Source organism: Natator depressus, chromosome 3 (genome assembly GCF_965152275.1).
Source record: "Natator depressus isolate rNatDep1 chromosome 3, rNatDep2.hap1, whole genome shotgun sequence".
Taxonomy (NCBI): domain Eukaryota; kingdom Metazoa; phylum Chordata; order Testudines; family Cheloniidae; genus Natator; species Natator depressus.
The window spans coordinates 19,169,281-19,191,876 of record NC_134236.1 but is presented as its reverse complement, the minus strand read 5'-3'; the positions used below and the strand labels follow the sequence as shown (position 1 = coordinate 19,191,876).

The 22,596-nt window shown below is 43.2% G+C and overlaps 1 long non-coding RNA gene across 1 annotated transcript in view; it reads right to left on the bottom strand.

Moving 5' to 3' along the window:
• LOC141983771 (uncharacterized) overlaps positions 1–22,596 on the bottom strand; it is a 28,710-nt gene that overhangs the window by 3,921 nt on the left and 2,193 nt on the right. Inside the window, exon 2 of the long non-coding RNA XR_012638504.1 lies at positions 14,707–14,803. This is a non-coding gene — a long non-coding RNA (uncharacterized LOC141983771). The remainder of the gene's footprint in view (positions 1–14,706; positions 14,804–22,596) is intronic.

Here is a 22,596-nt window from a genome sequence, read left to right as displayed (position 1 = left end):
TTCCATGAGAATTAGCAGGATATCCTTGCTGATTTTAAACACAAAAAAAGGAGCTTACAAGAAGTGGAAGATTGGACAAATGACCAGGGAGGAGTATAAAAATATTGCTCGGGCATGCAGGAGTGAAATCAGGAAGGTCAAATCACACTTGATGTTGCAGCTAGCAAGAGATATTAAGAGTAACAAGAAGGGTTTCTTCAGATATGTTAGCAACAAGAAGAAGGTCAGGGAAAGTGTGGGCCCCTTACTGAATGGGGGAGGTAACGTAGCGACAGAGGGTATGGGAAAAGCTAATGTACTCAAAGCTTTTTTTCACCTCTGTCTTCACGAACAAGGTCAGCTCCCAGACTGCTGCACTGGGCAGCATAGCATGGGGAGGAGGTGACCAGCCCTCTGTGGAGAAAGAAGTGGTTTGGGACTATTTAGAAAAGCTGGATGAGCACAAGTCCATGGGGCCAGATGCACTGCATCCGAGGGTGCTAAAGGAGTTGGCGGATGTGATTGCAGAGCCATTGGCCATTATCTTTGAAAACTCATGGCGATCAGGTGAGGTCCCAGATGACTGGAAAAAAGGCTAATGTAGTGCCCATCTTTAAAAAAGGGAAGAAGGAGAATCCAGGGAACTACAGGCCAGTCAGCCTCACCTCAGTCCCTGGAAAAATCATGGAGCAGGTCCTCAAGGAATCAATTTTGAAGCACTCAGAGGACAGTGATCAGGAACAGTCAGCATGAATTCACCAAGGGCAAGTCATGCCTGACTAACCTAATTGCCTTCTGTGATGAGATAACTGGCACTGTGGATGAGGGGAAAGCAGTGGACATGTTATTCCTTGATTTTAACAAAGCTTCTGATACAGTCTCCCACAGTATTCTTGCCAGCAAGTTAAAGAAGTATGGCTGGATGAATGAATTATATGGTGGATAGAAAGCTGGCTAGATCGTAGGGCTCACTGGGTAGTGCAATGGCTCTATGTCTAGTTGGCAGCCGGTATCAAGTGGAGTGCCCCAAAGGTCAGTCCTGGGGTCAGTTTTGTTCAATATCGTCATTAATGATCTGGAGGATGGTATGGATTGCACCCTCAGCAAGTCTGCAGATGACACTAAACTGGGAGAAGTGGTAGATACACTGGAGGATAGGGATAGGATACAGAGGGACCTAGACAAATTAGAGGATTGGGCCAAAAGAAATCTGATGAGGTTCAACTAGAACAAGTGCAGAGTCCTGCACTTAGGACGGAAGAATCCCATGCACCGCTACAGACTAGGGACCAAGTGGCTAGGCAGCAGTTCTGCAGAAAAGGACCTAGGAGTTACGGTGGACGAGAGCTGGATATGAGTCAACAGTGTGCCCTTGTTGCCAAGAAGACTAACGGCATTTTGGGTTGTATAAGTAGAAGCATTGCCAGCAGATCGAGGGACGTGATCATTCCCCTCTATTCGGCATTGGTGAGGCCTCATCTAGAGTACTGTGTTCAGTTTTGGGCCCCACACTACAAGAAGGATGTGGAAAAATTGGAAAGTGTCCAGCGGAGGGCAACAAAAATGATTAGGGGGCTGGAGCACATGACTTATGAGGAGAGGCTGAGGGAAATGGGATTATTTAGTCTGCAGAAGAGAAGAATGAGAGGGGATTTGATAGCTGCTTTCAACTACCTGAAAGGGGGTTCCAAAGAGGATGGATCTAGACTGTTCTCAGTGGTACCAGATGATAGAACAAGGTGTAACAGTCTCAAGTTGCAGTGGGTGAGGTTTAGGTTCGATATTAGGAAAAAAATTTTCACTGGGAGGGTGGTGAAACACTGGAATGGGTTACCTAGGGAGGTGCTGGAATCTTCTTCCTTAGAAGTTTTTAAGGTCAGGCTTGACCAAGCCCTGGCTGGGATGATTTAGTTGGGGATTAGGTCCTGCTTTGAGCAGGGGGTTGGACTAAATGACCTCCTGAGATTCCTTCCAACCCTGATATTCTATGGTAAACCAGACTGGAGCAGGAGACCTCCGTCTTGCTATTCAAGCTTCCCCTGACCAAACTTAAGTAGATCTGAGAAACAGGATTGGGGCCCTAGAGTTCTTTTATAGATCTCTGGCAGGCTATTGATAGCTTCTTGACAGCAGGTATTCCTTGGGTGAAGCATTGTGGCTTTGAAGTAAAACCCCCTATTTTCTATGTATACTCGGGTAACTAGTTGCATTGATCAGCATAAGGTCCACCGATTAAGCAGTTCATAGACAGTTTACTACAAACTTCAAAGGGAAATATAGACAATGATATTACTACACCCAAGTTTAATCTAAATGTTAATATCCCCTTTTGATCTCTGAATCAATAGACTATAGTAACAGACCGGAACTGTCTGGTTACATTTTTAACCTCTTAACAAGATATAGGTAAACACAGACCAATTCACTATCTTATTCCAGTTCTCTAACAATACAAGTCTACATTTCAAAGCTCTAGCCTAGCTAACATGGCTGTGTATAAGGAATGGCCATAAATACCATTCGTATACTTTTCTAATATGTCTCTAAAGGTTGAATTTAGGTCATTTAGCCTGCAAGTCACTTAACTCTTTCTGGCTCAGTGTCACAAAGGCACTCAGAGGAAGGATGGTTCAGTGGGAGAGGTAGCAGGGTGCATTGCTTAGGGTATTATCCTTAGATTTAAGACCTGTGTTCAAGTCCCTGATCTGTCACAGACTTCCTGTATGACCTCAGGCAAGTCACTTAGCCTCTCTGTGTTTCCATGCCCCACCCGTGATAATAGCACTTCCCTATCTCCCAAGGGGTGCTGTGAGGATAAATATATTAAAATTGGTGGGAAGCTCAGACTGTGCAGGAACAGGGGCTGTATAAGTACCATAGATATATAGAATTAAAATGGATTGTTTCAACACACATTGTGTGACACATTTTTCAGCAGGCTTCCTTAAAAATGCACTTGTACTATCTGCAGACATGTGCACAACAGGCAAATGAGAATTTGGGGCATACGTGTTAGGTTACCAACCCAGCTCCACTTTTTACCTGCGCAAGGACTAATTGAATAAGTGCCTGTAGTATAATCCCTGATCCTTTTCACGATTGCTCAGTCTGAGCCAGGATTTAGTAAGTTTCTGCATGGTTACACCGTGCAGGACAAGATGTATTTTTCAGGCTTCCAGCTAGCGAGCCGTGGACGGCTACAACGTGCATGTGGACAAGCATGCACAAACAGTAGCCCCAACAGAGAACCATTTGTGTTGGCTATACGTAGATCCTGTCTCCGTTATCTTGAGGAGTATGCACTAGTCTGTGTGAATAAATGGTGCATCACTGTATGCAGGAATGGATGTGCCTGCCAATATTTCACATTCAGTTAAGATTTGCCAGAAATGTGGCCAAATATTAAAAAAAAAATCACATATTTCAGACTCAAAATTATACCTGAAAAGAAAAGAGGCACTCCTGCATCAGTTCACATATAAGTGATGAAGTAGCAATCCATAAGGAAACTCTGTGGACTCTTTGGTAGACCACATGGTAGTCAGAGTCCATACATCAAGTCATAGTCCATGGAATAACAGTTTAAACAAAAAATTACGTGACAAATATACTAGCATCTTGAGACAGCAAATTTTGAAACCTGAATATAATACATGTTATGAGTCCAGCAGTCCCTCGTACGACTGCATAGTCCAATGCAGGAGGTGATGCTATGGAGAGCGGACAAAATGGACACCAAACCAGAAAAGTTTTGCCCGAGGCAACTGCTACCTCTTTTTGCTCCCAGCCCTCTTCCCTTATCTCTGTTGTGCATATTTCTATCCACTCATATTTGTAGACTTGTCCAGGAACTTCGAAAAGGGCAAAGATCTGCAAAGCCAGTGCATTGTCCTGGGAGTTTGAGAGATCTCAATGGTCCTCTGAGTGCCTCAGTATACAATTCCCTTTATATTTGTCACAACTAAGGCTTCTCTCTGGTCAACTGCACCACACATCACTCACACTCTCCCTGCTTTGCAATATGAGAAAGCAGGATCTGTAACCACACAGATTTAAAAATGAGGAAAGAAAAAATAATAGTTCATTGGGATTTACTGCATGGAAGGAATTATGGTTTTGATTTGACTAATTGCTGACCACACATCACAGGGCTGTCTGAACTCTGGAAATATTAGGGAATGGTTTAGTCTTGGCAAGCTTCCATGAAAATATCCCACTCTTACATTTCGCCTTTACAAGCGGTGTAGTGATTATAAAATCTCTTTAAATACTGTGTCAATATTGGGAGGCAGCTTTTTCAAAGTACTGCATGGAAAATAAACACTGAGGGAGGAAGGGATTGAGGGAGCAAGGCCCAAATGTCTGTGCTGGCACCTCCGCACAGAGTTTTTGTTACTCTGAATTTCTAAATCTCGAGGGAGGGAGTAAACATTTTTTCTCCCTCTGTAAAGGCCAGCACAATCTCAGTTTGTGAGTTAAGAACTTAGTACACATACAGGGGAAAACACACCAGTGCAGAGGAAGTGGAAGAGCTCAACTCTTAAGTGCATCCAAGCTCTGCTCAGTCACAATGGGCGAGGGAGGGGTGAAGAGGATTCAGGGAACTGGTTGCAGCTCCCTAATTCTGTGCCACCCATCCCATGGTATGTTAGAGCTGCAGATGAGTAGCTCTAACTTACAGTACTGAGGTAAGGTCACGTAGAAACCTCTCCCCACAACACCACTTAAGTGTTCTAAAGGACTTATTGCAGGCCTCCAACCACTGGACCCTGTGGGGCATCTGTCCTTTACAAGATCTGTGAGGAGGGTTGCGACAGTGGCATACCCTGGCATAAAACATTGATAATAGCCTGCAAGTCCCAAGAACTGCCATACTCATGGCAACAGGACAACCCATTAAGGTTGGAACATGTTGACTAGTCGTTATAGTTGGCCTTTTCCCATGATGTTGGCTAAGTATGTGACCGCATGGTTCTCTACCTTACATTTGGCTGGGTTGGCTGTCACGCCAGTGTCTGTGATCAAATGGAGCATTATTGTGACCAGTCTTAAATGTCTGTCCGAGCGCTGGCAGTAGATGATATCATCTAAGTAGACCGCTGCATACTAGTTATGTGGCCACAGGATTTGGTCCATTAGCCTCTGAAAAATTGCCACTGTCCCAGGCAGACCAAAAGACATGGTTCAGAACTGGCATAGACCAAAAGGTTGTATAAAAAGTCGTTTCCCCCCCTGAAATTCTGGTGTCAAAGGTATTTGCCTGCATTGTTTCGTGAGACCTAAAAGGGATATATATCTGGCAACTCCCACCTTTTTAACAGTTTATCGTCCCTTTGTTGTGGTCACACATCACATTTTGATATCTTGTGAGATTTTTTTTTTTGAAAAATCAATGCAGAAAAGTGTTGTGTTAGCAGGTTTCGGCACTAGCGCAATGGGACTCCTCCATTCACTGTGCAATTCCTTCACTATTCCCATGGACAGCATTGCTGGGAGCTTGTCTGGAAGAAAGTCCCCCCATATGACAGGAGAGTGGCTGCAGAGTCTCCCTGACCCATTGTTTTGGGACTGTCTAAATGTGGGGATATGCTAGGTGGGTTTGTCCTGGTAGGGATGAAAACACAGTGGGCATTTGCACAACTGTGGTCCTAGTGGGAGCATTTAGTGTCAGTCAAATGGTAGGAGGCTGACAGCCCTCTGGCTGAGGCCTTCTGGCTATTTCTCCCCTTTCTGGAGTCTCAGGTGAAAAACAAACGAGCCAAAGTCAGCAAAAGAAGTTAAACAAACGGGAGGGGGGAGAGGGGAAAAAAGAGAAGAAACAAAAAGAAAAGAAAACCTGTAGGCAGTTCTAGTTGTTCACTTTTTTCTTCTGAGGGGCCCTGAATGGGCCACAGTCCAGCCCAGAGTCAACTGGGTCCCCAGCATACGTTATAGGATACAGTCTCTTTCCCCTTTTAGCACAAGAGATCTGGGTTCCCTTTTTGTGAGGGCAAAGATTCTGCTAGTTATGAGATCTCTTCCTGGGAGCTGGGAAGCTTAACAGCCTGCTCCCTTGCAGGGCTGCCCACTACTGTGCAGTGCTTCCTCTTTTTATATTCCTCCATTCCTGGCATGACTTGCAGGTGCAGAGGGACAGGGTTACGCCAGCCCCAAACAGCTCAAGCTGGTGCAGGGTTTATATGCCCCATCACAATGGGACATCAGGGTCTCCCCTTTCCATGGGCCTCCCCTTGTCCTCTACCCCACAATCACCTCAGTATCCTCCCTTCCCTTGCGATTCCTCTTTTCCCCGCATCACCTCAGGATTCTCCTGCTCCCCCATAAACAGCTCAGGGACTCCTTCTCCCCTCATCACCTTAGGAACCCCCCCTCCCTCTGGGATTCCCCTTCTTCCCCACCTTCATCACCCCAGAATCCTCCCTTCCCCCGAGATTCCCGTCCCATCCCCAATCACCCGAGAATCCTCCCTTCCCCGGGACTCCCCTACCCCTCCCTCAATCACCTCAGGTCAGGATATCCCCTCACAGGACGCCCTTCTCTGCTCCCTCCATCACCTTAGAATCCTCCCTTCCCTGAGGACTTCCCTTCTCCCTCCTATCACCTCAGGATCCCCCCAGGCCTCCCCTTCTTCACCCTATTGTCTCAGAATCCACCTTCCCCCAGGAGTCTCCTTCTCCCCAATCACCTCAGGAAATTCCCCTTGCCCCAGGACTGCCCTTCTCCCCCCAAACTCCTCAGGATCCCCCTCATTCCCTAGGATTCTTGCCCCATCCCAATGAACTTCATCCCAATCCCCAGTGTGGGGAGGCTACTCTCTGCTTTGCACCAGCCTCATCTCCTCCTCCTCCTCTTGGTAACACCCCCCCCCCAGGATCCCCACTGGGTCCAGTCTTTCCCACTCGTCTTCTGGGGTTCCCTGTCCATAGCTCCTCCTCCTTGCTGGCCCATTGCAGACATTGCTCCTGCACCTCCCTGCCCAGGGGAGCATCTCACAACCAGCACTTTTCAAGCTTCAAGCCTCCCAGGAAGCACTGCTCAGCAGCCCTGAGTCAGCAGATGGGGCCCTCTCGCCATGATACCCTTGGCCACCCACTGCCTATATTCCTAGGGATAACAATTGGTGATCATGTTCTCAACTCTTTTGGGACCATTTTGTGATTATTAATTGCCTAATCTTGGCCAGTGAATTCAGTGGAGGCTCTGCCATCAACTTCATTCTGAGCATGGTCGGGGCTCTAACACTAGAGCTAGCTGGGAATTTTCTGTTATTTTTGCCCTCAAAAAATGTCGATTGTTCAAAACTGAAACTGTTTACAAGAAAGGGCCAGTTTCAATGAATCTCTGGATTCAACAATTTTTTGAAAAAAGTTCTGAGGATGTTGAAATGCTCATTTTGATTTTTTCTAAACTCTGAGTTTCAAGTTGCAATTCAAAATGACTTTTTTGTGTGAAATTTTAGTTAATTTATACTAAAAAGGTTAAAAAAATTAAAAATGTCAAATTAAAATGAAACATTTCGATAGACCCAATCTGAAATTTTTTTCTGGATGATCAGTTCATGAAAATTTTCAAGATTTAAACTTTTCAACCTGATGGTCAGTAAAAAAAAAAAAATCAGTCTTATCTCCTGGGGTGGGAGAAAAACCATTGACCGCAATCAGGCAAGGTTCTGTGTACCTTCATGCCCCACTGTATTTGTTGAGAATAGGAGGTTTTCAGTACTTTGCAGGATCAAGCCCAGTAGTCCTGACTCTGGAATAGAGATGAGGAGGAATAGGATTTTTCAAATGTATTCAATCTTGGTTTAACTCAGCTTTTATTGAAGTCAATGTGAGTTTTCTCATTGACTCCAGTGGAAGCAGAGTTAGGCCAACACCAAGTGCTTTTGAAGATCATACCCTAGATACTGTTCAAAAGTTGATTTAGTTTGTTTTTGAATTTACAGGAAAAAATGTTTGCAATTTCTCCACCAAGTTATACAGCTCATTGACAGCATATGAAAATTTGAAACGTCAACGAATTGTTTTCAGCAAAAAAGTCAGCATTTTTTGGACTGGCTCCTTCAGTTAGTTCCTAATTCATTATTGTGATTACTTGGACTTGTCTACTCTGATATCCTTTCTCTCTATGTCGATGTGTATTGAATTTTTAAAATTGCGATTGGTTTGCACTTGAAAATAGCGAGTGTATATTTGTGTGGCAATACTCAAAATGCCACTCTCTCTGCACAACAAGTCAGAGAGCTAAGGATAGTGTCTGTGTGTGCACATGCACAAGGAGGGCGATGGGCACGTTTGGTATATTTCACATGGGTACAAAATTCTGTTCTCATACATCTATATATAGCAGGCAACTTCTTGAAGATCTAGCTTCTTATATCACCATTTCATTTACAATTACATCTGTTATTGATGCTCCCCTTGAGCTTTTGAACTTCTCAGTTGGCTGGAAATACCTGAATGTTTCCCTGGTTAACATGGCACACCTTTCCTTTAAAAGGTACTCTGTTTACCCAAAAGTTTGTGTTTTGGATAGTGATTGATCTCATAGGAGAAAGCACAGATACAGCAGAAACTGGCACTTGACAATTAATGACAGGTTTCAGAGTAACAGCTGTGTTAGTCTGTATTCGCAAAAAGAAAAGGAGTACTTGTGGCACCTTAGAGACTAATCAATTTATTTGAGCATAAGCTTTCGTGAGCTACAGCACACTTCATCGGATGCGTACTGTGGAAAGTATAGAAGATCTTTTTATACACACAAAGCATGAAAAAATGGGTGTTTACCACTACAAAAGGTTTTCTCTCCCCCCACCCCACTCTCCTGCTGTTAATAGCTTATCTGATAAGCTATAAGTGGGGGGAGAGAAAACCTTTTGTAGTGGTAAACACCCATTTTTTCATGCTTTGTGTGTATAAAAAGATCTTCTATACTTTCCACAGTACGCATCCGATGAAGTGAGCTGTAGCTCACGAAAGCTTATGCTCAAATAAATTGGTTAGTCTCTAAGGTGCCACAAGTACTCCTTTTCTTTTTGACAATTAATGTTTCCTCTTACAAGTATTGATTGTGGTGACAAAGATTCAAAACCCATTAATTTAAATATCACTTCAGAAAATCCAATGATTTTATGAGCTCAGTGGAAAGCTGCCAAATTTAGCAAAAGCAAAAACAAAACAAAAAACCCACAACCCAGCCTGTGCATCACATGTCAACATCAGATTTTGTTTTAAACAAGCAAATGTGGCTGAGAAGGACCAGTACGAATTGAGATTTGTTTTTGAATGTATTTTACTTTGGAAATCTGTTGATTTTTATTATGGCGTTTGGGAGATCCATCCAGATGAGTGATGAAAATGCAGAATGCTTATCCAAATTCTTTGTGTTTTCTGCTCCCAGGCTATTTTCCACCTCCCCTTTTACCAGAGACTGGCAACACATTTCTGCAACTCTGTTACACTTCCAGCCCACCCCCCAACACTCCAGAAATCCCTATCAACCTCCTTCCACAGCATATGGACTCCTGGCAAGTCCACATGTTCTTTTCAGGCATTTGGTGACTTCCCCCTCTTATTATTTATTATAAATAATGTATATTCTGACAGCATGTTAAGAACCCCTCCTGGGATCGAGGCCTCATTGCACTAGGCACCATACCAACAAATAACACAAAGCCAATCCCTGCCCAAAATTCAAACCATACACACCAGATGATTAAAAGACAAAGAGGGTGGGGAGAAACAGGTAGGTGCATTTGCTTACGTTAGGAGTGACAGTGGTCTTAGAATCCCCAAAGCAGATATAGCAGGCTCTGTAAAGGCCCTTGATCTAAAACCTATTGAATTTAATGGCAGCCTTTTCTAGGGTTTGATCCCAAAACTCAGTGGAAAGCTCCTGTCCACTTCAATGGGCTTTGCTTCAGGCTCTGGGACCTCAGCACCATGAAATTTACACTTCTTAGGTATTTTGGTTTCTGTCCTCTCAGAGAAACCCCAGCATGCATTGCGCATCAGAGCACACACAGCTATCAGTTGTGAGTCGGAAGAGCTATCAAATAACTAATTCTAGAGCATGCAATTTGCCATTAACTTAAGTTACAGGAACCAATACAGCAGTGACATTTCACCATTCACCCATTTGCACAATTAATTATTTATGTCCCTGATCCCTGAGGATCTGTTCTGTTCTCATAAGGCCTAGGAGTTCTCCATATATATATAAACCCTTCTGCCAGGTGGAGCCAGCAGCAACCAGGGCCGGGTTCAATATCTAGGGGTTCCTTTCCATTGATATAACACAGAGCTGGCTTGAGCCCCTATCCAGTAACCTGAGAAATTTACACACCACCCCTGGGCGCCTCTGAGAAGCAATACTTCCCCACTCACAAGCACAGATTCTGAGTGTAGAAAAGAAACTTCTAATAAAAGGAGGGAAGTAACTGGGTGTTAATTTGGGAAAATACCACAAACAGGGTTCATAAACCATGAGTAAAAGTAAACCATAAACCATGAGTAAAACTATCCCCAAGTAAGTTGGGCAGTGTGCTTTTCCCTTCAGGTTCTTAAGTCCAGCAACCCAAAAGTCCCTTTCACATGCCTGAACCTTTTCTCCACCCCACTCACAGTTGCTGTCCTTGGTCAGTGCAGAATCAGAGTTCAGAGGTGCATCTGCAGAGTTCACTTCCTCCCTGGGTGGGTGAAAGAGGTACCTTACTCGCTCTGCTGCTCAGGCACTCCCTCATTGCCCCTCTCCACCAGCCACCCTGCTGGCCGCTTGTCACAGAAACAGTGCCCCATCTCAAGTGATGTCAGCTCTTACTGATTCTTAGCAGGCAGAAACACAGTCCTATCCCAACTGATTTCAGCTCTGATTAACAAAGAGGCTCCTAATGAAGCCTTTTAGCTCCATTCTTTGAACACTGAGGAAGAACAGGTTAAACCAGCCTAGGGAAACATCTGGATGAGGCTGTGCAGTCTCCTAACCAGGGATTCCTGTCTCCATCCCTCTTACTTTCACAGGGCTCTGGCGTTCGAGCCCCTGGCTTAATGACATCCTTTCAGCTGAAGGTGACCCCTCTCATCTGGGACAAGTTAAGCACGGTCCTGCTTCCCTGTATTCCCACAATAATTACAACATTTTGGTAACAGCATTTCACTACCCCTGCATTCAGTACTAAAGTGATTTGTACCCATTTGACACTGCTCTATGTGTTGAATATCTAAACACAGCAGGAGCAAACTGTATTTACACCCAGGTCTCTCCCCCTCCCACCTAGCTTTCAGGGAAGCATTCATTCAGACCCTGCTTACATATATGCTGTGGACTTTGAGCCCACCTTTTAATAATAAAAAATAGATTGTGCTGGGGTAGGAGACTGAGGGAACATCACTTCTCCAAACTGCTTTGTATTGTAACAAGAACTGGGGAGTCTGTTTAGTTTGGGGATTTGAGCTGAGATTTGGTCTGGTTCTTATTTTTTAATGAACTGGCAGCATCCAGCCCTCAAATAAGCCATGAGTTTCAATTAGGCTACATGATTTTTGAGAAAGGACTCTTTTTCTTACACGCTCCTGGATCTTTACCTATTTCACAGGTAGGAATAAGAGCTCTGTTATTCATTGGAATCCCTCTTCAAGAGAGATGGAGTTTTACAAGTCCAGGGCTGTAATAGCGATATCTATTAGTCTATGTAAAACACTCTCCTAAGGGAAGTGGTGGACCTGAAGATATATTGTAGGGAGCAATCCTTAATTGCCCTCTGAGGGATAGCCTAATAAACTGACACTAGATGATGTAGTATGGCTTTTCCATTGCCAATTTATATGATTACGTCAAGCTACACTAGCTTGTATTGTTATATAATCAAGCAAGAGACAGAGGTGCAGTGAACTGCTCAGCCTCAAGTCTACATGCCTCTAAGGCCTTGTCTACACTACAGAGTTTTGTCGATGCAAGTTATGCGAAGGATCAATAACCGCTATAATTACATCACTTGTCTATGTTCACACAATGCTGTTTCCGTTGGCAGAGTGCATCCACAGTTGGTGCTTGAGCATCAACAGGAAGAGCAGTGCACTGTGGGTAGCTATCCCACGGTGCTAATCGCCACCGGCTGCAGCTAGGAGTTGTCAGAAGGCGGAAGGCAGTGCATCATAGGTGTGAGCTCAACGTCCCGTGAAACATTTTTTTCCTGTCCCCTCGGCTTCCAACTGCATTTCACGCCATTTTTCAATGGCCCCTGTTTACTTTGCGCCCGCTATCTCTGTCTGAAAGAATGGATCCTGCACTGCTCTCTCCTGTTGTGGGCGCTGTTATGAACACCTTGTGGCTGGTCATGCACTATGCTGGTCATGAACTCCCAATCTGAACAGGAATCCGAGGTGCCTGACCTGATGTGTGCCATGGGAAAAAAAAACACCACCAGACTACTTTTGGCATTCACAGAGCAACTGTCATTTGTGGGCTTGGGAAACGAGCACTGAGTGGTAGAATAACATCGTGATGCAGGTCTGGGATGACGAGCAGTGGCTGCAGAACTTTTGGATGTGGAAAGACACCTTCCTGAAACAGCGTGCAGAGCTCACCCCAGCCCTGCAACGCCAAGACACCAGAATGAGAGGTGCCCTCTTGGTGGAAGCTGGTGACTCCAGACTGATATCAGTCAGTTGCAAATCAGTTTGGAGTCGAGAAGTCCACCGTTGGAAATGCGTTAATGCAAGTGTGCAGGGCCATGAATCACATTCTGCTAGAAAGGACTGTGACTCTTGGCAATGTGCGTGAAATATTGGATGGCTTTGCAGAGAGGCAATGGATGGCGCGCATACCACGATTTTGACCCGAGACCATTTTGTGACAGAGTACATCAATAGAAAGGGGTACTTCTCTATGGTATTGCAGGCGCTTGTGGATCACCATCGTTGTTTCACTGACATCAACGTGGGGTGGTCAGGGAAGGTGCACGAATCTTCAGGAACACTGGCCTGTACAGAAAGCTGCAAGCAGGGACTTTCTTTCCAGACCAGAAGATTCCAGTCAGGGATGTTGAAGTGCCCATAGTGATCCTGGGAGATCCAGCGTACCCCTTACTCCCATGGCTCATGAAGCCTTACATGGGAAACTGGGACAGCAGAAAGGAGCACTTCAAAAGTCTGAGCAGGTGCAGCTTGAAAGCACGCTGGCATTGCCTTTATGGCAGGCTAGACCTAAATGAGGAAAATTATTCCTGGGGTCATAGCAGGCTTCTGTGCTCTGCATAATATTTGTGAGGCTGAGGGTGAAAAGTCTCCCTGGGGGTGGAGAGTGGAAATGGATCACCTGGTGGCTGATTTTGAGCAGTCAGATACAAGGTCTATTAAATGGGCACAACAGAGCTATTTGAATCAGGGAGGCTTTGCAGCACCATTTTGACAATGAGCATCAGTAATATCTTTCTATACAGCACTCCGCCATGCTTTGTTAACTTGCTGCCTTGCATGAAAATTTTCATGATTGCTTCCTGACTGTAATTTGTAGTCTGCAAATGTTCCAATTGCCACTGTGTATTAATTCCAGCAGCAACTGCCGTGTGTAGGAGACAAATATAGATTATCTTTCAGAGAGTAGGTTTTTATTAAATGCCAATTAACACCACACAGAAAATGCTTGGTGGGAAGGGAGGTAAGAGTGAAGGGTAGTGTCCTGATGTAGGCTCTCATAGCTGTGTGTAGCTCCAGCTATCATTTTGGAAGCTGTCTGAAGGGGTTGGGTGAACGGGGTACTGAGACAGGCCAGAGAGAGATGCAAGGAATGTGTGGGAGGAGTTTGGGGAAGGCATTGCAAGCAGTTCTGTATCAGCTGAAGAGGAGGAGAAAGGGGTGAGCATGCATGCAAAAATCCTCGCTCTAAGCAAAAGGGAAAATCCTTGGTAGCAGGACTGATTGGAAGAGGAGAACTTAGGGTTTCTTACTCTGCCCCTTGGGGGGTGGGGGGGGGTGCGGGTTGTATTGGGTGTACGTCCCTCAGTGATAGAGGCCAAGTAATGCAGAGGGAGGCTTAGCCCAGTGGGGTAGCATTGGAAGCCCCGGTGCCGGCGTGGGCTATGTAAAATCTCAAGTAATTAAAAGATCTTAAGAGTTGTCCTAAGGGATTGTAACAACATGTTCAGGAAACAGAAGCGTACAGCTGTGGACTCGGAAGTCCCGCAGTCGTGGGCAATGGCATCAACGATAGGTTCAAGGCCGGATGTACGGGCATTAGGGAGCGCAGACATGGTAGTCCGGCTGCCTGGTCAGCTGGTGTCACTGGAGGCAGGTGGACCTGATGCCCGAGCCAAGGGGGAGGTAGCAAAGAGGGACGGGACCCTGCTGCCTCTTTCAAAGAGGGGTGAAGACCTCTCCCGGTTGGAGATGGCTCTCACCAATGTGGGATACAATCCCTGGGGTTCTGTGGTGGAGCTTCAAAAAAGAGCACAGACTTGGCAGGATTTGTTAGACCTCTATGCCAAGTATAAAAAGCAAAAGGGTAAAAACCTAGGGGCAGATGTGGGATTAATTTGGACTGCGGTGGCCATGTGGTATCAAATGTTGTTGGGACAGAAAGAGGAGTTGGGGGAAGAAAAACAAATGTACCCGACAACTAATAACAATTAAGCAACTAAAGGTGCCAATCACTAATCAGGCAGCAACCCAAGCCTACACCCAAGAAAAGTTGCAAACCTTGAGACAGGACTTCCAAGCGGAACGTACCCACCTGGAAGCACTGGCTAAGTAGGTACCGGTCCTTCAGGGTCTCATCAAAGACTTGACCATTCGTGCCCAGCATATGCCGCAACAGCAGTGTACTTGCCCTAAAAACAAAAATTAAACAGTTAAAATGTCACTTGGCCGTGTGTTCGGTCCAGGTAGTGAGCCTCACAGGGGATGAATCGGGTGACCCTTGTGAGGGCTTTGATCTTTCCATTTGGGAGGATCCTCAATTGTGGGCAGAACCTTTTTGCATCCCTATAGCAGCCCTCATTAAGACCAAGAAGAGGTCCAGCCAGTGAAGGGGAAGAAGGTTGTATGTACGGCAGCCCCAACTACAAGAAAAGTACCCAGTGGGGTAATTATGAAGAGGAAAGGGACCAGGAGGGGTGGGGGCTAATTAAGGAGCCCACCTTCCTTGCTAAATTGGTAGCAGAACAAAGCCTGTGCCCCTGGAAAGGGACAGTGCAGCAAGACAAAAAAGGATCAGGCCTAAACAAGCAAGCAAGCAACAAATAAAAAAATAGGTTAAAAGCCCTAAGGGCTAGTAGCAAAAGTACTTTTTTTTTACAAGCATAAAAAATTCAGATCCCTAAAATAGTACTTAAAATAATAAAATCTAAGTTAATAAAAAAGTGTCATTTTATAAAAAGCAATTTTTTTAAAAAAGTAAAAAGTTAACTCTGCAAAAGCTAAAAAAAAAAAAAATTAAGCAGTTAAACATTGTAACAGTGTTAAAAAAATTATAAAAAAAAATTCTTGGTTTCTTCGAAGCCATTCTGAAGGAAAAACGGGCCCTTTTCCAAAGGAATGTCTATAAATAATGCAAGCCAAAAAAACCTATCATTTAACTATGGACAATTTAGTTAAATTTGCTAAGAAAATATAAGGGGGTTCTATTGGAACTTAACTGCCACAAATGTATAAAGGGAATGTAATTTATATACAGCTGTGTAAAAACAAAGCTGTGTAGATTATAAAAAAAATAAAAATAAAAAATGCAAACGTACCATGCTACTTAATTTAAATCCTATTAGGGCTCCAAAGGGAGCCACAATAGGTTGTGTTTTCTTTTGCAACTTTCGGTATGTTTTAAAAGCAAAAATTAAAAAATAAAAAGTGATCAAAACTCTGATAAAAGTTAATAATGTCCCTTTTAAGACAGAGTCTCTGAGCTGCTAATGGCTTTAAATCCAAAAAGCAAGCCAGAAAGCATCTGTGTTAGTGCAAATTACTTAACTAATAAAGGTAAAAGCCATCAAAACCTAGCCTGCCTATAAAACAGACACAGGAAAATATGGGGGTAATTCATCTGTTTTGCCTACAATCAGCAAGGCAAATTTGTGTGTGTGTATATATATATATATATATATATATATATATATAAATAAAGCAATAATCTGCCACCCCCAAAGGGGTAAAAATATGTTTTGTTTGTTTTCAAAATAACAAAAAAAGATAATACCAACTAAAAAGCAACCCAAAATACCATAAATATACTGTCACAATAAAAATTGTGTTTTGTGTTCCATGTTTTGTCTTGTGGTGTTTGTCTTGTTGCTAGCAGTGTTGTGTATCAAATGCTGTAAAAAAAATCTAATCAGGTAGCAAACACCATATTAAAAAAAAATTAGTTTTAAAGCAAAAATTATAAATACTGTAAACCTAAAAATAATTAAAAATAAATTAAGCTTTCTGTCCCAGCTACGAAACAGCCTAATACGAAAACAAATTTAAAAAAATCATACTGCTATTGGACATAAAATGTACTAAAATGCAAATACTTGCTTTGTCCACCTTGGAACATAAAATGTTTTGGGTAATATGAAAAAACAGTAAGGTTTTAATACACTTGCTAAAGCAAAAAAAAAAAAATCACTGTTTAATACTTAACAATATAAATAAATGCAGTATGTTTCTGGCATAGTAAGGCCAGACCTTTTAATTAAAAAAAAAATTGTTGTTAAAAACACACACCAACAAGCTCTAAAAGCAAAAATATAAAAAAGTTAGCCTACTCCTCATATGGCATACTCCTCATAGCCTACTCCTCCTTCTGGCTACCCCAAACCTCAAGCCAGTGGGCTAGGGAGGAAAAAAAGGCTATTAAACACCAAAGGTTGTACCAAGTGGACTCCTCAAAAGTGGGTGTGCTTGTCCTTGCCTGTTGCTCCAAAGCCCTCTAGTAAAAACATTTCACTAAAATCCGTATATAAAATAAATTAAATAATAAAACCAAAATACTGTATAATAGGCAATACGTATAATATTAATTCATTAAAAAAAGGTTTAAAAAAAATAAAAGTGTTAGCAACCCGCTAATAAACAAATGTAAATGTAATGTAAATACCGTGTTTACCAATAATCACATTTACTATGTGCCACAACCAAAAAAGTCTCAGCTTTGCCCAGTTGAGGGTGGAGCTATGCAAAACCCATGAAGCTATAAAGGCCACTTTAAGTTAAAAAAAAAGAGCCAAATATAAAAAAATCATGGTTATAACATCCCAAAATGACAAATTAAAAACATGGTAATGTTGCAAAGGCTAAAAAAGGCGGCCCACTCTCTGGACGCCAAGTGGGCGGGTCCGTACTCCATTGTAAATCGCATCTCCCCGGTAGTGTACCAGCTTCAGCTATCCGGTAAACTCATATGGGCACATACCAATCAGCTCAAAACGTCTGTTTCTCCGTAGGCTTCTGGTCATGGCATTGTGGGCCTCAGTTGTGGACCAGCCACCTGCCTGGACCATCTGGGTCTCCATCTGTCCATGGAATTATTTAAATTATAATGCTAAGAACAAAAAATACCTCCAAAGGCTCTCCCTGGCTCGAGCTGCTAATGGGGCCCGAGCCATAGTGTAGCGTAAGGCTGGAGGGGAGGCGCCTTAAAAACAGTGCATAGTCCAAATAAACACAGCAGGGCCTTAGCAAAATACTTGGTGGGTGGCCCCAAACCTCCCCTGAAAACGAACCCTCTTCCTCCTGTAATAGCCGAAAATAAAAGTAAAATAAAAAGCCCTTTAGCAAGCAATAGCAATTACTAATCTTGGGATGTAATATTGTTGTTGTAACCTCCTAAACCAAGCAAACAACATCCAGAACAAAAGCCATAAAAAGCTGTAACAAAATAACTAATAATTTAGGGATTTTTTTCATCGGTGCCTCAGTTTCCCCAATAGGCACATTTGTGTTGTTCTCTTTCTTTCCCTCTTGCTTTGTTAACAGGACAAGGCAGTAATAGCAAGAGCCCAGGGACACCCTGAACAGGAGTGGTGGGATGGCTCTTGCTGCTTCAGGCCTGCAAAATTTGTTAGTATAACACAATGTATCTATAATGGCACATATCTATGGGAATCCTTGGGTGTCTGACACTTTTGTCCTCCTTTGTTAATTTGACCACTGTTCAAAATTGGCCATAATTAAAAAAAAAAGTCAATTATTCATTGGCCGGGGGCGGGGGGGGGCAATTGTGGCTTAGCATCCTGGGATTGTGGCATCACATATTATCTGGGATTGGGTGGTCCATCGCGACATGTGGAAAATGGCTCCCCCCAGTGACATGGCTAAGCGGTATGTGCTGACTACATCTTCTGCCTATCAGCACATATGAATTGCAAAGGGCAACACTTGGCAGCTGTCTCCTATAAAGCCCCCTCAAATAATGTGTTAAAAAAATAAAAGGCAAAGCCAGGCCACTTTTACAAGGTGGGTCAACACATCTGCTGGGAAGGGGAGGCATCAGGATATGCCCCCACTAAGGCCCATGTGTTTACCAATACCTCTGCGTGTGTTTGGAGGATCCCCTACCCCAGGGTACCCCTGGATTTGCAGTTACAGGTGCAAACTTTTTCGGTGCATTGGCCAGCGATTATGCAAAATTGGGTCAATATCTCTAACTATGTTATATTTAATTTTTCTTAAATTACACCCAATGTTTTCCTGCCCTTAAGGCACACCCGAAAACAACTAACCGTATTCCAGACACGTGCCTCATCCTTTGCCGTGTTGCAGCACACGTTTAATCGAAAAAAAGCTGCCCTTGCCACAGCCATCTGGATGGGGCATCTATGCCAACAGGGGAACGCGTTTTGCTAGATTACTACTAAAGCCAAAACCCACGACTGGCTAGTGTATGCAATTATTGCTGCCCTAACCATTTTGTTTGTGCTATATTGCTATTTATGTAAAAAACCAACAGTGACCCTAGCCACCATGTCAGAGGGAGGGTAAAAACCTAAATGGTGACCCCTCACAGCAAAATGTTGATTTGAGGTCAAGGGGGGAGGGGAATGTCACACCCCAATGACCCCCGTAGGGGGTCCCCTAAAAAAGGCAGATCAGCATTGTAACGCTGCTAACGCTGTTGCAAGCTTCGCAAGGCATTTTGGGAAGGGTCAAAGGTGTGAGTGTGGAGTGGAAGATTCCTTTGCAGGCTGCAAGAGGCCAAGGGGGGCAGAAAGCAGAGAATGGGGGAAGATCAGGGGAAGGAATCTGTTAAGGATGGGAGCGCTCATTCAATCAGATCTTGTACCCACCTCATAAGGTCCCAAGTTTATAACAGAGCTCAATATTTTTGGGGTTCGAATTCCATTTGGTTCTAGCACAACATGAGGTCTGGTTTTTCTGCATTGCATTTCATGTTGTTCCCCGGGTAGTTCCAGACACAGGGCAGGAATTCCTTTCCAGCGGAATCCCATATTGTTTGCCAGTTTGGCTATTAGTACAGGAGGCCTTTCGTCTCTCATGGACAAGACTACAAGCATGAGTGGACAGAAACAGGCACAACAGACTAGTGGGTAGGGCTGGAGGTACAAAGATGTTTCCAGTTGACTCACACAGGACTTCCCTGATTTGCTGTCTGTCTGGCCTTAGTATAAAGTTTATAATGGTACATTGAGGGTACCATTGTTCTTCTACCTGTTTCACTGGTGTCATCTCGTCTATGCTGTTTCCAGCAGCGCAATGGAGCTGTGAAGCTGACAGATCCAGCCACTGGGGAAGTCCCACAACTACTCTTAACTTAAGCCAAGAGTGAGAGTCAGGGCAGCAGCAGCAAATAGTCTGTGATGTAAGAGTTGTTTGTAGCTTGCTAACTTTTAGTCTCACCCTGGGGGTCTGAGTGACTTCAAACAGCCAGCAAAGAGAAGCTCAGTCTACGTTTGTATGTAGGCATTAGAGAATTCTCAAACTCTGTCTGCAGGGAAACAATCGATGTCCAAAGGCTAGAGAAACCTATATCTAATCTATAGTGTTTCTTAGGAATATACTCTATGGGACAATGCTGCATCGGGAGAAGGATGAACTAAATGACCTGAGAGTGATTTTTGCCACTAAGCTCTATGCTTCTTTGTGCCTCCTATATACTGCTGTATAACACTACAGTAAAGGGCACATTATCTCATGTTAAGTCCAGCTCTCTGTGTCTGTTTTCTAAACAGTTCTTCATCTCAGCATCCTGCTCCAAACACTTACAGCATTACAACCAATAGTATAAAAAGTTGTAAATCACAAGCCAGTTTAGTTTATGTGGAAGAACTGTAGAGGCAAGTCTGGAGGAGTCAAACCATTACCTGTAGACTGTCTTTTGAGGACAAGGCTATAAATTGTTAGTGACAGATAAAAGAATCTGGCCTGCAATTAATTAATTCCAAGCAACCCCTAAACATCCTGGATCTATCAGAGAAAGCTATTAATTTTTTAAATGTCATTATGTAAACTGCCATCATAGGGAGACAGCTAAGTCATGTCATGACGAGGGAGCTATCTGGCTAATTACACTCTTATGCATTCCCTTTAAACTTGTAGAGCATTTAATGCACTCTTAAACTGCATCATCCATAATTATGAGACTTCCAAGGATACAGACAGACATCAGGGTTCAGGAGAGGCTGGTTAAATGTCAATCAGGTTCCATGGCTGGTTAATGTTAACATCACCATTCTGATTCCACATATTGTTGGTATTTGCCAGACCAAACTTTTGATAAGTTACTTATTGTCTCAGCCTGGGACTAGAATTAGTCGTGTTCATTCTGGAAGGGATTTCTAGTCTTTCCATCATTCTGCAGACTAGTGGTGCCAGTTAAAATGCAAATTGTCTCCAGTGGGTTGACATTTTGGCAACTTTGTGGTCTTTACACAAATTACAGAGCAAAACCTCTTTCATCAAGCCCTGGCTACATATGCCTAATCTGCATAAGAACATAGTGCTTTGTAAAATACTTTGCTAACTTTTTAATTCAGAGGTTCAACAATTTTTCGTTCTTCAGATCACCTTAACATTGCACCAAAAATTTAAACTATGTATAAGCATATATGCACATCGGCATTTGACAGGAAGGAGAACTTTGCTCCGTGGTCAGACATAATAGGCTACATTCCACCCTGTTGTAAGTCCATTGACTTTAAGAATCTTAAACTAAGGATGAATGGTGTCTCTCTCTCTCCACACACAAAAAGAAAAGGAGTACTAGTAGCACCTGAGAGACTAACCAATTTATTTGAGCATAAGCTTTTGTGAGCTACAGCTCACTGCATCGGATGCATCCAATGAAGTGAGCTGTAGCTCACGAAAGCTTATGCTCAAATAAATTGGTTAGTCTCTAAGGTGCCACTAGTACTCCTTTTCTTTTTGCAAATACAGACTAACACGGCTGCTACTCTGAAACCTGTCATCTCCACACACACTAACACAGAAAACCCATACATAATGGTGTGTTGTGTTACGAAGGATTTATCTGTTTAGCAGTGGAGAAGACATGAGAGGGTTCTGTAGGCCATCCTAAAAAAGTGCCAGTTACACCAGAGCATCATGGATTTTGTATATGCCATATATTTTACAGATTTTTTTTTTAGAAATTTCTGCAAGAGTTAAACTTTATTGGCACTATTTTTCCTATCTTTCCATCATTCTCTACAGGATATGTCCAACTCCACAGTATTTGGATGGAAAGAAAATGTATCCATAGTAAACTTTAGTAATATCTAAAAATCTCTGAAAATAGTTTTCTAGAAAATAATGTGACCAAGCACCTGAACTGGACCTTCAGACGTTTTGAGGCTGATATATTATCAGCAAGGAAGCTTCAGGAGGGAAAAAAGCAGTTCTTAAAAGTCACATTCCTAACATGGCATTTGGAGTTAGACATTAGAGGATGAGGTGTCTGAGGGAAAGCTACAGAGACAATTAGAGCTTAAGATGAATGCAGCACATTTAATTTTTGCCACTGGAAAAGCTTCGTAGCATATCCTCACTTCTAATGATTTATACAAACGAGTAGAACATTACATGCTATATTAGAATAATTCATGAAGCCTAATAGACAAGGGGAATAACATATTGTTCCCAAATCTTCCAGTGCTTTGCAGCAAAATGAAATCTATGCCCTGTCTGCTTAGACAGCATGGGTAGCACGAAGCAAAGCAATTCTAACACAGGGAGATATCTTTTGCATTTTGTCTCAAGGAGGTATGATTGCAGTGGATTACACACAGCATGGGATCTGTAGCCTAGTGATACTATATTGCAAATGAATTGACAGTGGTTGTGCCTACTACTAAACTGTCAAAGACAACCGATGGCCATAATAAAGATATCTGCATGTTCATTTTTGCCACCTCAGATTGACAATCTAGACAAGATTAGTCACTGTAGTACTTGGATGGGAGACCTGTCAGGCAAACCAAGCGTTCTGCATGGAGCAGTGCTGCTGATTCATTAGAGCATCGCTCTTCCCTGGATTTAATATGCATTCAATGCCCCAATGTGGCATTAGGGAGCGCTCTGCAGATGGAAGTTCTGTTTGTTAGGGGAGAGGGAAACCCTGCTTCTTGACTCTGTATGGGGCTTTAAGAATGGATGACAACTGTGTAAGATTACTGTGTCTTTAAGGGTT